Genomic DNA, 15582 nt, shown 5'->3' on the forward strand with positions numbered 1-15582 from the left:
AAATCGCATTTTTCGCGGGACAAAATTTTTTTCATGGAATGGGTTCGGTTGGTTGTTCTTATCATAAAAGTCAATTTGTTGGGATAATTGGAGGTTGGGAACAGCCGCCATCTTGAAAAAGAGATTGGTATCGTTTTTATTGAATAGTTCCATTGTTATTCATTTAAACAAAAATTGACAAAGGTAAGACTTATTAACAATAAAATTATCTAAAAAATGATATACAAAACAATTCCGTGAGTTGACTAAATAAAATTTTATAGTTGGTCAAAGTGCGGGTTTGTATCGCAAGGTTGGGGCAAAATGACATTTGTTCATATATCTGACAAATTTTTGATTTGTTTGGATAATTCTTCAAGAATGAATTATAGTACTTATAATTATCTATAAAATGAGCCCACAATCGTTATTGTAACCATCGTATTGTAGAAGTAATCTTACTCCGAAACTCTCCATGTACTAGTCAAAAGTGAGAAAAAAGCTAGTTTTTTGCTAACAGGCCGAGCAAATTTTGGGAGTAGAGGTATAACCAAAATATAAGTACGCAGTTTTGCAGCCATACGCGTATTAATATCGATTTCAAAGGTCTGACAACTCTAATTTTGTGCTTTATACGGTTTTTGGGTGGTTTAATAACGTAAGTTTTCCAGTTAATGTGAATGGGCTAGATTTATACTATTTTAAATTATAAATATAAAAGCTGATGCTCTATCATTTTTCCTTAATCTAGACACCCCAATCTTGAGTATGTGACCAATAGAACTCAACATATAAGCCATTTATGCAATTATGTTTCAAAGGATTTTTTGTTTAGATTTTTGTTTGTTTATTTGAATTGAAAAGCCTGATATGGTAAGTTAAAAACGCTTATATCTTGAGTTCTATTAACCTAATCGCCGAGATTGAGGTGTCTAGATTTAGGGAAAATGATAGAGCATCAGCTTTTATATTTATAATTTATCAAATCAAAAGTTTGTCAGATATATGAACAAATGTCATTTTGCCCCAACCTTGCGATACAAACCCGCACTTTGACCAACTATAAAATTTTATTTAGTCAACTCACGGAATTGTTTTGTATATCATTTTTTAGATAATTTTATTGATAATAAGTTTTACCTTTGTCAATTTTTGTTTAAATGAATAACAATGGAGCTATTCAATAAAAACGATACCAATCTCTTTTCCAAGATGGCGGCTGTTCCCAACCTCCAATTATCCCAACAAATTGACTTTTATGTTAAGGACAACCACCCGAACACATTCCATGAAAAAAATTTTGTCCCGCGAAAAATGCGATTTCATGCCTATATTTTGACTAATTTCCCTGAGCTACAATACTTTAAAGAATTTTTTAAAATTTTTATTGAAATTAATTTTTGATTTTTCAATTGCTTTAAATGTCGAAAAAACTTTTTAGAAAATGGTTCATCTTTTTTAATAATATTTTATTGGTAATTTATTTTTTAATTCAAATTATTTGTTAATATAATTTATTAAAACGCATTGTAATTATTTTTTAGATCCTGAAGATGAGGCAATTAAGACCTCGAAATATATAGGACAAAAATAAATAAATATTCGAAAATAAAAATATGCGTTTTAATTTAAACTGAACTTAAAAGAAGCAAAACAAATAAGGTAATAAATAAAATTATTTGATCCTTTTAAAGTGATCGAACAGAAAAATAAGCACAAAGTACTTTTTATCTATAACATATTTGTAAAACACTAAAAAAAAATCATGTGTGCAATTCACACGCGTTAGAAGTGAAAAAAAAAAAAACGAAAATATCTAACTTTTTTCGTTTTGTCACTTTTAAATCCATTTTTTTATGACAACTTACAATAAATTTTATATCATCTGAAAGCTTTTTGTTTCAGTTCGAAATATTTATATCGACCATGCCTATACAACATCTACAAAAAGAGCTAGAATTTTTTGAACCCAATCAGTTTTCTCAAAAAAAAGCAAAAAAAAATCAGTCTTTTTAACACCATTAAATCCATTTTTTTAAATGACAACCTATAATAAATTTTATATCATCAATTTTATTATTTCATCTTTTAAATGACGCTTCAATTATATTTCTATGATGCCTACAAAAAAAGTAAGATTTTTTTAAAGTCAACCATGTCGAAATTTCAAACTGAGATTACGGTACTTCCTACACTGATGACTGCTCATCGGCAACAGATCTCCACATGTGTTTTGATGAACTTTTCAAGTTTTTTAATTTAAGATTAAGCAAATTGTAGAACACGTACCGTTATGTGTGATATATCAAATGAAAGGTAATATTATCGGCAATACGTATTAAAGTTAAATCAAATTTGTATGTGCTCTTGATCAATAGATATAACGTGTTTAGTAAAAGATTATATTTTCACCGTTATCTCAGGATTTTGAATATGAAATTTATTGAAATTTTGTTCAATAATAGTTTATTGTGAAGGTTTTGAATGAACAACAACAACTTGTGTGTGTTACCACCAAGTTCATAGGCTGGAGTTATAGCTATTTCAGGGGGTGTTATTGTATTACCTATTTACAGTAAAAATTTCATTCATCTATCTATTAAAACAAAAAAGTTATAATCAATTGTATAATTATAATCAAATACTAAAGAAGTTTTCACTTCAAAAATTCTTTTTATGTCTGCATGTATTTATACATGAGTTTGTTATGTGTATGTAAAAATGTTATAATTTTATATAGTCACTTTATTTATTCTATTTTGTAAAATATTTAGCCTGACATTTTAAGTTAAGTTCAAGTTCGTTGCTCAGCTCTTTTGTTTCACTTATCCATAAGTATTGTAAGTAAGATAAAAGATAAATTCTTTGTAGTTGATTTATTATTTTAATAGGAACTTTATCTTTGTGAAACGAAACAAATTTTGTGTTGTCACACTCTTCCAACAGTATCTATGATTGGTTTTTCAAAAGCGGTGTTAGACAATTTCACAAAATTCAAAAAACTTGACCTCCCAAAAATTATTTTTTATTGACAGCTGTGTAGATCATAAGCTTAATAATGCAATCAAGTTTTGTACATCTAAAGCTCTCGAAAGTTATAAATTTTTTAAATAAGTCCCACTTCGTATTTTTCTTTATATGTATTGATTTCAAAACCTTAACGAGGATGAAATACCAAAACCATATTGGCACTTCAATTTCTAACTCGAATTTCACATCTTCGCAAATAGTCTGCGGTCTGCCTATTTATTCTCTTTCTCCTGCACTTAAAACTTTCAACAACCTTAATGTCAACGTTAATACCTAATCTTATTAAATGCGTATGATGATGATCTTATAAATTATTAAATCTTAATTATCTGCTGAAATTCAGGACAAATTCCCTCATCTAAACATAAATTCTGCTTTGAATATTTCATTACTCCCAACCTACATCAAGTTGAAATTGCCGTTTTGATTTCAGCACTTTAGCAGCAGGCGTATCGTTACCCAATGACTTAGTTTCAATTCCAAAAAAAAAAACAAAAAAAAAAAAATCCCACGTAAATTGGCGTTTCATATTAAAAAAAAAAAAAAGAAAAATAGAACCCTTGCCAAGAATAAGTTTCATATGAATTATTGAAAAAGACAAAGAAAAAAAAAACATCATCCAGAGAATTTAAATTTAAAGGACAATTTTGTATTTTTTGTTCAAAATTAAGCTTTAAAAAAAAATTATACGGTCTTATATGCCTGAGGCACCAAGTCTTTTGTATCAATTTCCTTTGACGCATTTCTTCTGTCTCGAGAAGATGAGTTCTTAGAATTCCTCAATAACTCTCTTTTTCCCTTTAAAAAGACAAAAAGAAAATGGGATTCCTCTTGATGTCACCGTCACCTACCTCCCCCAGTTAGTCAACTCCAAAATGATTTATATCCCTGAATAAGGATGAAACCACAATAAAAGATGTGGTTTCTCAAAAAAAAAAAGAATAAAAGAAAAAAAAAAGAAAATAAGAATCTTCGACAAGGGCCGCCTTCATCCCTTTATTTTTTTTTACTTCCAAATGAATGCAAGTTCTAACAAAGAAAATCACATCGCCATATCGTAAGGATATGCAATTTCAACCCTCATTACTTTAATGGATATTCATTTCTTTATTTGTTGCTTTTTTGCTGTGCAAAAAACAGCAAACACAAGAACTGGGTTAAAGCAAATAAGGAAGACGGGGCAGAGGCATCCTTCTTCGCTTATTACTTTTTTTTTACTTACTGAGTGTGTTTTGTGTTCTCATTATCCGTTTCATGCCAAAAGCACGCATCGCAGTATCCTATGTATATTTTAATCATTCGGGAAGATGTAATATTCTAGGGCCACTCTTTATAGACTCCTCTTCAAATATTCTCATATAAAAATATTCCAAACAAATAAAATTTCCAACTATCCGCCAAGGACTCTTTCAAAAAAAAAAAAAAAAAAAAACTTAAAATATTTTTAAATTTTTTTTTTCTTTCTTGTCTGTACTTTCTTTTGTAATATTCATTAAGTTAAGAGGTCAAATTACATTGATTTTTTTTTACTATAGTAGAAAAAGAAAAAGCGGAAACTCAAATAAAAAAGCAGAAAATTCTACCCCTTGGTTTGAAATTATTTCTAATAAAACAAAATCGAAGAAATAAAAAAAAAAAAAAATAAAGTGAAAAAAACAACAAAAAAAACACCTCAACTAAAAGGACGAGAATTAAATAAATATCTAGACTCTAGAGCTACGTTTTGTAGAATTCAATTTCTTTTTTTTTCACTCTTGCTCTATTTAATTTTTTTTTCTTTCTTATTGTAACTTTGAAGTATATTTGGCAAATATTCTACTGATTTTTACCCTTGGAATTCATGTCCTGCGGCAGCGACGATGACGACGACGGCGGCACCGGTGTGTTTGAATTTGAATTTAGCTGGTGATTTTTTTATTGTTTTTTTTTCTGGTCTTGCTCCTTGGTCATTGTGATTCATTTTCAATTTTTTAAGGACAACTCAACTCAAATGGTTTGGAATTTACTGGGGTGCTGCTGCTGCAAAAAAATGAGGGTGATGATGAACATGAACATGGACAGGGACACATCATTTTTTGCTGTGGCGAAATAATAGACTTAGATCAGCGATGTCGAAAGTACTTTTATTGTAACACGATAAAGGTATACTTATGTAATTCTTATGGTGTCTTTTATAAATAAACTCAAAGATATTTATTTAAAGAAAAACAAATGTTCTTTTTGCGTGAAGAGAAGTTTTAACTATAGAAAACTATGTAGGTTATGAATGTCTACAAACGCATAATAAAGAAACTATTTCACACTATCTATTAGCAGGAATCGAAATTAATTCAGCTATTGGCACATTTTAGTTGGTAGTTATAAGTGTACCGGTCAGCGAAAAGCAGCTAGAAATTAATCAGCACATTCTAGAGAATAGTTAAAACTTATACAATAGTACGAAGGGGTTTAAGGAACTTCTCCATCGAGAGCCTATCAAATTCAATATTAAATACAACCAACTTCAAGTCTTTGAAACACATTGAAACTACAACAACAAATAGTTCCAAAAGCAACTGTTATTAATAAAACGTCCATTTCAGCCTTCAAGAAGACCAACCGAATTATTGGGCTGAAATTAAGCAAGTAAGTAAGTTTATCAATGGCGATAAACGTTTTTCAACGTCTCTAAATTTTTTTTATCCATTAATAAAGCAAAATTTCTTATCAAATTCAGAATTTATAAATAAATAAATTATGACTTTGAACGAATTTTTTTTATTTTGATGAGATAAAATGGACTTGAAAGTCATTCAAATATTTTATTGCCAGTGGTAAAAGTTATAGAACATGGGCACAAGAATGCTGGAAATAAAATCAAAAATGGCACATGACAAAGTAAAAACATTTGTAGTTGATTTTGACTTTCACCAAACCAACCATCAGTTACTCTCTTCATTGTTACTCTCATCAGTTACTCTCTTCATGAAGTTGAAGTTGGATATACAAATATTCAGTGACACCAATACTACAAGTGACCTAGTTTACAGCCCAAAACTGGAACACCTCAAATGAGAATGCTGTAATAATTTCCTACCACAAGCCAAATGAACTTTCTATAATAGATGGAGTATTGAACTTCGCCGTAAGGAAGTTTCCACCTTTAAGCCACCATCTGTTTTTATTCACATCACAAAAAAAAAAAAAAAAATAGTACACATACACCACAGTGACCTTTTTAAAAAAAAATCCAGGTATTAAACAAAACCAACATTACGATGATGGAGAAGATCAAAGAAGTGGTTCGTCATGCCGTCCGTCGGTATGTGCGTCTGTGCGTTCATCGAGCTAGGGCCTAAACGGATGGATGGATTTGCTTGAAACTTGGTACAGATGATTTTTACGTAATTCCCTAGAACCGTTTTTTAATTTTTTTTTAATATCTCCTTTCTAACGCATATCTCCCATATAACATTTTCGAGGTATTGCAATTTTCTCGAAAACGGCTCTAACGATTTTGATTAAATTTGGTGTACGTAATAGTCTTATTTTAAAAAAATGCGGAGAACGGAAATATGGCGTAGCCGTTTTTTTGCAAAAATTGACATATTTTTAAGGTTCGTATATTTCATCAAAGCATAAGCCAATTTAATTCAAAATTTACAGACAGGTATTTCTTATAATTTCCAAGTGCAAAATGTAAAAATCACTGTTTAGAGGTATCAACTTTGCAGATAGAGAGTTGCAGTAGAACAATTTTTTGTAAAAAATTTGTTTTTTTTTTTTAAGTTTTTGAAAAAAAAAATTTTAATTTAATTAAAAAAAAAAAATCATAAATTTCCAATAGATATTTAAGATATCAATACTTTGAACTACAAGAGCAAGTATTTGTGACCCAGCCATGCATTTTATTTTGGTTTGGCATATAAATAAGCACCTAGAAAAGCTACATGCTTAGCAAAATCTATCCAAACATTTTTCATAAATAACAACAAATATAAAATGGTGTGTGAGGTGATTTCTTTTTCAGTACACAAATGAAACTTCTTAGACCTTTCTCATTTAACCTCTGTAAATTCAACAAATTACATCACGTTTTTTCGTTCCTATTCACCACATCCTTAGTGTTTCGGCTTCTTCTAGGCCTGTGAGTTTATGATTGCTATACTATAAAATGTGAAAACGACAGCACTGATTAAGAGCAGAGGTGGCTACATTATGATAAGAAACAAAGTTTTTTCATTCTTGAAAATTACAACATTGAGGTTTTTCTTCCTACATTTCTTGTTGGGATTTAAGAATATTCTTTTTGTTAAATAAATTGGTGAATAGATCATTGAAATGCGGATTTTGTTATGTCATGCAGAAAAAAAAAGTTAAGGTAATTTTATTTTTGAAAACAAAAAGTTGAATATTTGTTAAAAATTTCTGCTTGGTAACGTGTTATTTTGGTTTTCATTTTTGCTATTTGAAAAATTCTAAGAAATGGACGATGATGATGATGATGATAATGATAATGGGTATGAGAGGACTTTTGAAAGTATTTATGTGAATTTATTTTTTTTTTCATGCAATTCATTCTGATATACATGGAACTTAGAAGAATTATATATATATATTTTTTATAAGGGGCAGTAGATATGTATGATTCTTAGTAGCACTTGGAAGTTAATGTAGTGAAGTTTATAGTAAAACTTTTATTTTTGAATTAAAACAGCAAGTCACATTTGAACTAGATGGTATTTTTTTGAAAGCGAGTGTATCTTTAAGGATTTTATTTTATCTATATATTTTTTATCCTACATTTTCTCCTTGTGACTTTTGATATTTTGGTAGATATTGTTGATTTTAACTAATGGTTTTCAAATGACTTTTGATATCCCAGGAGATAAATATGAAACATTTAAGGAGTCTCCTTTTTATTTCAAATAAAGCTAGTGTCTAGTTGAAATAGTCCAAAAGGGGTCTAGCATAAAGGTGAAAATTAAGACCTTTGTTTTATCATTAAGAATCACTTGCCAAAAGGTCCTAAAAAGTCACACGAGTTCAAAAAATGTTATTCCAAGTTAAATGTCGAAAAAAAGATAAAAAAGTTTTAATTGAAATTTTGACATTTTAAGATGTTTATTGGTTTTGGTTTGGTCGGGTTGTTAAAGATTATGGTGTATTATGCAAAATTGATTGATATTTGCAATAAAATCCAAAAAACGGTCTCTATCATGCACACAAATTTTAAATAAAATTGTTGTAACTAAATTTTAAATAAAAATTATCTTAAAAAAATATTTTTTTTTGTTTTTACCCTTTTTCCTTTTATGACTAAAGCAAAAAATCACATTTATTTAACATACCTACTACCTGGTGCAAATTTTTCCAATTAACATAAAATGCAAACTTGTGAATGATTTTTGTTGTTAATTATTGTTTACTTCATAAGAATAAATTAATAAAACACTATGTTTATCACAAATTTATCGAAGTAATTGTCCTCAAAGTAAAAAATTATCATGTGTAAGAAAAAATTAACAGCCTTTAAAAATTAATATCTAAGCAACCAAAAAAGTTATTAACATTTTTTAAACGCAGTTACAAAGAATAGCATTTCTCCTAAAAGCAAGACCTCAATGAAATTTCTATCATTAATATAAACAGAGAAATTAACATAAAGGCATACCAAAGTATGCGTTTTCTTAAATCATTACTAAGAGGTATCAACTTTGCAATAGAGAGTTACTGTTTTTTACAATTTACAATCTACAATTTTTTTTTAGAATATACCCAAGAATCATCCCCTTAAATGCCATTATGTTGTTCTGGGATACCCTGAAGATAAAAAGCCACAAAAATTCAAAAAATTGAACTCAAAACGATAGCTAATGATAGTTTTTCCCGATTGTAAAAAAAAAACTTAAATATTAGTTCCACTTTTTGAATTCAAAAGCTACCTTTTTATTTCCAGGGAAAAAAATTAACCAACCCAAACATTCCTTTGAAATACCCAAATTGCTTATCAAAGCTTTGAAAATGTTGGTTAAATGAATAGAAAAGTTGTCCATTAACACTCCATTCAAAGAAACGACGAATGCACACAAACACCTTCGTTCTCAGCAATTATAACCTTTTTAGAACCAACACTTATCACATCAACTTAGATAAACTTTTATGTTGCCCCTTAAAACCCCCTTCCACCTTTAAGTTCTTAAAAAGATAAACAAATAATACAAAAAAAAACCAGAGAGAAATCTCATGTGCATTTGAAGTATTTACTTCGAATAGAACACCACCTGTCCGTTCCGCATTCGGGCCAAAAATTCACCTTTCATCAAATTCCTTCACACAATAACCAGAGGCACCTTCTTCTCTAGATGTGATGTGCCTGATAATTGCTTCTCTGTTAACCTAGTTTTCAGCAAGGACCAACAAAAAAAAAAACGACTTGCACCATATACTATACGTTCCATATCCTATCGTGTTATCCCGTCTCTAGCACACAAATTCACTTGGTTTGAAGGACTTTTCTAGATGAAAAATACAACAAAATACTAACAAAAAAAAAAAATGAATAACTCTAGGAATTCTAAAAAGGATGTATGAATGTGAAGCAAAGAGGCTGGCTGGTGTGCCATTGAATAAGTCGCTCGTTTCTCACTATACAAAAACGAGTATATGTGCTCTCTGTATTTTACTGTGTTGTCGATTTTCAACATTCATTTCCTGGCCATGATGCATGAAGCTTCAGCTCAAGCTATATACTGCAGCTCTTCTCGTGTACTAGGTCCTTTCGGTCTTAACCCGTATCATGCCCGAAAATATTTTCTCTAACAGCATTTGAGATGGCAACGAAAACGACATCGACAACGACGACGAAAATGACTTCGACAAACGGACGAATGGAGTGCATATACCTATCGCTTTTGGAAAATCTCAGAGCATACAGACACCCGAACGCAACAACATCAAAAGGATTGTGATGCATATGCACCATAGACTACCATCGATAGCAATGACTTTTGATTTATATGCAAATATCCCCGAAGCGGCCACACTTACGGTCTTGCATTTACACTCGTCGGTCGTCCTGTGTGGTCCCACATCTATATTTCTATAATCCTGCAAAATTCCCAAAAATACATTCATCTAGATCTATGCATGCATGTGTCTTTAAATGGTATAAGTGTATTTTAGAATGTGTCGAACTTAATTTCCTACATCTTTCCTCTCCAACCTCTAGATCATCTAGATGCATATAAAGCTTGGGATGGCTTTTCTATATGCAAAGTGTGCCACCCAGTTTTTTGGTTCCTTGTAGTCTGCAATGATGATGGCTTTATGTTCTTGCCATATCTTTGCTTAGCACTAAGGCCACCACCACATTTTCGAATGCCAACAGGGACCCACACACACACACAAACAGAGTATTTAAATCGATTTAAAAAGGGATAATAAGTGGGAATAACGAATAAAGCCAAATAGAACGAACGAGCAGTTGTTGTCGGTGCACAGTCATTGTTCAAAATCAGCGTGGTTCGTGGTACGAAATCGAAATGACTCAAAAACATAAACGGCAGATCACTTAATCGCGTTTGTTGATTTTAATTTTGTTGCATATTTATAGGAACCAGTATTGGTTTCATGGAAAGGTTGCTAATAGATTATAAAGAATAGGTTGTCAATATAACAAACAAAGAGCCATTTTTTGACGTCTGACGAATCACCCATCTTAAATCTCAGATTTGGCCTTTTTCATTATAAATTTCTTCCCAAACACATAAAAATAGAGCTTCGAAGAAAGATATTTACATATCAACAATGAAAAGCCCGAGTAAATATGTGATTCCGCCTTAATACCGCCGCACCACAGCCGCTTTATGATCTATTCCACCGCACCACCGCACCATGTTCAAGTCTTAAATTTCCGCTGCACCAACACCGAAGCACAGCCGCACGGCCGGCAGCCTTGGCTATATTCTCGTACTTATATAAATGTTTTAATCGTCTTCGAAGTAATTTTGACATTAACAACGAATGGTGCGGCTGTGCTTCGGCGGTGGTGCGGCGAAGTTCTCCACCAATCTTCGGTGGTGCGGAATGTTTTGTTTTTTTTTTTTAAATTCAATTGTCTTTAAAAATTCAATTTTTACTCAGGAGGTTGTTTTCGAACATCATGGTGCTGAGAAATTTTCCATATAAAACCAAAGCGTGCGGCTGTGCTTAGGCGGTGATGCGGCAGCAGTGCGGCGAAATTTTCTGCCAAATAATGATGGTGTGGCGACCAAGAAATGTTTTTTTTTTTCTTTAAAAATTAAATTTTCTTTAAAAATCGAATTTTTACTCGGAAGGTCTTTTTTGAACAGCTTGGCAACTCTTATTTTTTGCAAGGTTTTTATAAACTTTTCCACCTAAGTTCAAAATACATACATTAGAATTAAGAGAGAATAATAAAAAGCATCTTTTTGACCTCGCCTCGTAATTATTATCAAATGAACAAGTCATATTCTTGTAGGTAATAGATTGCTCTAAACAATTAATTAATCGAACCACTGAATGATTTTCGAGGTCGAATTTTGAAAAATTCATAAAAACATATTTATTTTTTCTCAATTTGTGTGAAATGAGCAAACAATTATCTTTTAGGAATTTTAAAAATGTAATTGGTATTGAACAGGGTATTCAAAAATCATTTTTTTAATGCATTTGTTTAAAAAAAAATATTTATTGTAAATGAAAAATGTTTGCAAAAAAAAATACTTAGGTATTGCAAATAAAAATATTTTGCTATACCTAAAACAAAAAAAGGTTGTATTATTATTGCAAATAAAAAATTGTCTGTATTGAAAAAAAATTCAGTGCAAATGTGTGCTTGAATTCATATGAATATTTAATGCTCACATTTTGCATTAATTTTTTTTATTTGCAATAAAAATTATATTTTCAATGGAAATATTTTTCAGTTGAATTAACAAAATTTTTTATTTGCAATGAATTTTTCTAATGCAAATTTTTTTAAGTTGCAATATTTTTTTTGAATGCAAATTTTTTCCAGTTGCAATAATAATTCTTTTTGAAATTTCAAATGCATTTTTTTTAATTGATATTTTTACAACTCTGATTGAATCGATTGCTTTATCCGTCTTAAAGATATTCGAATCAAAATCCTAATGTCTTCTTATTTTATTGTTTTTTAATATCATCGGGATTTGGAAGTAGACCTTCTGATGGTTAAAACCGAAAACTCACTAAATTTCTTGAGTTAATTTTGAAACTAAAAACAAAACTGTTTTCAAAACTTTGCTCGAATTTAATGTCAAAACTCGAATTTAACAAGATATTGCTGTGAAAAATCTTGGCCATTAGTATAAAATACCCTCATCTTTAAATATTAATACTCCCTACCTGAGAGTTGAAAATTCTTACGTTCTTGTGGATGAACGACAGAATCCATCTTTTTTATGGAAACCTCTGTGACAAAACTTATACTGACAAATCGTTTGACATGGCTTTTAACAAACTGAAAAAAAGAGGCTTTGATTGAACCAAAAAATGGTCAATATTGAAGTATTATTCTGTATGTAACATTACCAACAAAACGGTTAACTTCGTTGGTCATTCCTTCTGACCAAACAATAAGCCTCGATATTTTTTTTTTGTTAAGTTTTAAATTAAAAGGTTTTTCTTTCACTTTTGTGGTTGTTGATGTTTCAATAAAAAAAAAACGAGCACAGAATCATATAATCTGGGAAGACTGAAAGACAGAAAATCGGTGGCAAATAGAACGTGGCCGTAATCGGATTATTAAACTGTAAACTCAGATTGTATACACTCGATAGTGACTTTCGCATTGCGAACTGTCACAATATTGACAGTTTTGGTTAAAATCAAAAAATACAAAATGAAATGAATAAATAAATTAAACAAAAAACGGAAAGTTCACGGCTGCTTTTTACAGTATAGTGGCAGTGTTGTTTTTCAACTCCAGCCAGGATATAACCATACGAGTATTTTGTATACATATTTTTGTTTTTAAATTCTTCCTCTTGACTTTCTTGTTGTTGCCACCAGTGATTTTTAAATCCCTTTGTCATTTATTTATAAAATACACGCAATGGCTTGGTTGCCTGTTGTTGGTCGGTCAGTTGGTTGGTCGTTTGCCATTTGGGCAAAAAAGGCAAAAAAATTGATTTATCATTGCAAAGAGTATACCTAGAAGTACGAAGCGACTTTTTAATCCAATTTTCTGGCATAAAAATACCAGAGTGTTAAAAAAAAAAAACATAAAACAACAAAAAAACACAAACACACTCAATCGAGGGGAATTTTTAAATTGAATTTAATTGGGAACACAAAATATATAAAATAAAACGAAGGTATTGAAATTGCACCAATAAAAAAAAGTGCGTGTTTCATTACAGATTATTGACAGAGTGACCCAATTAAAAACAATAAAATTCTGAGCAAAAAAAAAAAAAAAATACGAAATAAAAAATAAATTTAAATACAAAATATCCCAGATAAAAATAAATGATGGTGTTTGATGCATTCGTGTGTTTTCTCGCTTTAAAATTTAAATGATTAACTTTTCAAAAAAAAATTAAAAAAAAAATAGTTTACCAATGAAAATACTCTTTCGGACTTGCATCAAAGTGTCAGATAGTTTTAATTCTTGTTTGTATGTACGTTTTTTGAAAGGTGTAAGCTGGAATGTTAATAAGCTTTTTTTTGTTTGGAGTGTTAATTAAATTGACAAGGATATTTGACAGGAAGCCAAGCAAAAATTTTATTTTAATAATTTCAGAATTTCAACAGAAAATTAAAATGTGGAACATGAATTTAAACAAAGACATTTGTAATCCGTTAAATATGAAGTATGAAGGCTTCATTTAATACAAAATATTGGCAATTGCGATTAAATTTTTAATACTATCTATTGTATGAAAACTGAAATGTTAGGCAGAGTTTTGTCTATTAGCGGTCTTAAAAAAAACCATCTCACAAAAAATAAAACAAAATTGACAGTTGGCATTGCCAAGTTCAACGGAGAAATCTAGAGAACGAGAACCAACGTCAAAAAGGCAAATACCCAATTCGACGGCGAAGTTTAAAAAAAGTACTCTAAAAAAAACTCATGGTACAAGCAAATGCTAAACACCAGCATTCAGTTGGCCTCAGAAATGGAACAATACAATACCAGGAACCTTATCGACGATTTCTGTGGCCAACCTGGTGAACCCCACATTTCCATTACCAATATGCGAGAGGATTATGATCCCCCTGAAAGCGCCGAATAAAGGAAGAAGAACCGGAAATTCTTCTTTTCAGACCAACAGTAGGGTAAGGTGGTACAAGAGTGCGCACTTAAGACAAAACACCAAATAAAACAATAAAAAAAAGAGTTTAACTACTTTTTTTTTTATATATTTTTTAGTTTATAATCAAAGCAACGAAAAAAACTTAAAACTGGTAACAAAAATGTATTAATTCAATAGTTATAAACAAAATACCACATTAGGTCATTTGCGCACTCTTATACATCCTATTGTCTAAGAGTGCGCGGCTTAGTTTGTAAGAGTGCGCAGCTGCGCACAGGTGTAAGTTCGCACAAAAGTCGCAAATAAAACTGCCTATCTTTAAATAAACAGAGTATTTTTCAACCCATCACTCCTTGCATGAGGAACAATCTATTTAGTCTTCGATTAATGGTTCCGATAAAATTTCAACATTTCCTAGTTACTTCCATTCGCTTGTTTTTTGTAAAACTTGTATTTGGTTTCTTTTTGGTAAAAAATATACTTCATGATAGTGTGCACTCTTACACGTTTAGACATGTAATCGAAGAATATATATGTATTTCTCTGTTTTCTTTTTGTCGACTTTTCAATATCCCATACTTTGTTTATTGTTATTTTTTGTTGTTTAGCGGAAAATTTAATTTGTTTGGCACGAAAAATTAGAAAAAAAAGCTTAAAAAACTTAAACTTAATTAGCACCTCTGTTTACAAACACATTTGCATGAAATTTGGACAGCAGATCAAACTCACTTAGGTCTTTCCAACAGGGGCGTACACTCCCTTGGGGCAAGCGGGGCGGCGCCCTGGGGCCCCTGACCGACCTCAGGGCCCCACTGGAGACAGTGCAGAGAAGGACACTGTTAGCATAAATTGAGTTACGAAGTAAATTAAAATGTATTTGAATCACTTCGGATACAAGGGAGACTAATTATGTCAGTCAGTGTAATGTATAATGCAATGGTAGCCACACAATATATATTAATTTAATAAAAAGGTTACCCAAGGGGTCCCAAAAAAAAAACTGCTTTTTTAAAAGAAAAATTATAATTTTATCTTAGGGCCCCAAAAAATATTACTTGAAAAATCTTTGCAACCACAAATAATACATTAGAGGGCCCAAAAAAGCAAAAAAAAAACAACTTCAGGCCAGGGGCCCCAAAAGCCTTTACTTCAGGGCGTCAAAAAAAATTAAATAAAAAAAAAAATGTTTTTTAAATTAAATTACATTTGTTGATGGATTACTAAATATTACTTTAGGAGCCCCAAAAAATATGACTTCGGGGCTCCAAAAATATTATATGAAGGGTCC

At 30.6% G+C, this 15582-nt stretch overlaps 1 long non-coding RNA gene across 1 annotated transcript; it reads left to right on the forward strand.

Moving 5' to 3' along the window:
- The first annotated feature begins 1340 nt into the window (after nucleotides 1-1340).
- Nucleotides 1341-5151, forward strand: LOC129916880 (uncharacterized). Its single transcript, XR_008772560.1, has 4 exons — nucleotides 1341-1454; nucleotides 1524-1641; nucleotides 4808-4914; nucleotides 4985-5151. It is a non-coding gene; the product is annotated as an uncharacterized LOC129916880 (long non-coding RNA).
- The last annotated feature ends 10431 nt before the right edge of the window (nucleotides 5152-15582 follow it).

This window comes from Episyrphus balteatus, chromosome 3 (assembly GCF_945859705.1).
Source record: "Episyrphus balteatus chromosome 3, idEpiBalt1.1, whole genome shotgun sequence".
Taxonomy (NCBI): Eukaryota; Metazoa; Arthropoda; class Insecta; order Diptera; family Syrphidae; genus Episyrphus; species Episyrphus balteatus.